Raw genomic sequence first — 1,512 nt, 5'->3', positions numbered from 1 at the left:
ACACATGGAAATGTTAGACACATGGAAATGTTAGATACATGGAAATGTTAGATACATGGAAATGTTAGATACATGGAAATGTTAGACACATGGAAATGTTAGACACATGGAAATGTTAGACACATGGAAATGTTAGACACATGGAGATGTTAGATACATGGAAATGTTAGACACATGGAAATGTTAGACACATGGAAATGTTAGACAGACACATGGAAATGTTAGATACATGGAAATGTTAGACACATGGCAGCTGTTCAATGTCTAGAGTTTGCATTAAAGCTCATCATTTACTGAGTTGGTTTAATAGTTCTCTATCAACAGGGAGGAAGGCCAAGGTTCTAGGAATGGAGAAAACCTTGATGGATGCCTGGGCCATTTTGCAGAACATGCTCTTCACACTCAGGGATGATTTAACACAGCAGTGTCTCCAGACCTCTCCTCAGCCTCTGTGGAGAAAGAAGACATCGGAGTGTTGCAATGAAACTTGACAGATTCAAATGTTAAGTTCTACATTTAAAAATTCTTCAGAGTAAATTTAGTAGCTCAGAGTGGTGCTTGATAATTGGCTCCCAGAGTGATACAAGTTCTAAGCCATTTGCTATTTTAGGATGCCAAGAAAACAAAGAATCGATGGGGGTGACCTTAGCTGAGACTCACAGCATTGGGGATATGGAACCTGAAGAGGCCACTCCCTGTAGTCAGGCAGAACCTCAGGTGGAGGGATAAAGGCTCCACCCACCCACCCACCCACAAAACTTTCTACCCAAAATTTATCCTGTCTACAAGAAATGCAGGGACAGGGGATGGAGCAGAGACTGAAGGAATGGCCAATCAATAACTGGTCCAACTTGAGACCCATCCCGTGGGCAAGCACCAAGCCCTGACACTATTAATGATAATCTGTTATGCTTGAAAACAGGAGTCTAGCAAGGCTGTCCCCTGAGAAGCTTTACTCAGCAGCTGACTCAGATGAAGAGACCCACAGCCAAAGGATGGATGGAGTTTGGGGACTCTTATGGAAGAGTTAGGGGAAGGATTGAGAGTCCTGCAATGGATAGGCACTCCACAGGAAGACCAACAGAGTCAACTAACCTAGGCTGTTGGGACTCTTAGAGACTGAATCACCTACCAAAGAGTGTACATGGGTGGTGGGACCTATACCCTCCCCCATACATTTGTAGCAGATGCTCAGCTTGGTCTCCATGTAGGTTCTGAACAACTGGAGCAGAGTTTATCCCAAAAGCTGTTGCCTGGCTGGGGAATAAGTTCTTCTAGCTGGGCTGCCTTGTCTGGCCTCAGTGGGAGAGGATGTACCTAGCCCTGTAAAGACTTGATGTGCCAAGGTGGGGGGATACCTAGGAGGGTTTCCACCCTATCAGAGGAGAATGGGAGGGGGAGGGGGAAAAGGATTGTGGGAGGGGGTGACCAGAAGGGGCAGCAGTGATCAGGATGTAAAGTCAATAAATAAATTTCAGTTAAAAAAAAAAAAAAAGGAAGAGAGAGAAAGAG

This window comes from Mus pahari, chromosome 9 (assembly GCF_900095145.1).
Source record: "Mus pahari chromosome 9, PAHARI_EIJ_v1.1, whole genome shotgun sequence".
Classification (NCBI taxonomy): domain Eukaryota; kingdom Metazoa; phylum Chordata; class Mammalia; order Rodentia; family Muridae; genus Mus; species Mus pahari.
Note: the sequence above shows the minus strand (reverse complement) of the source record.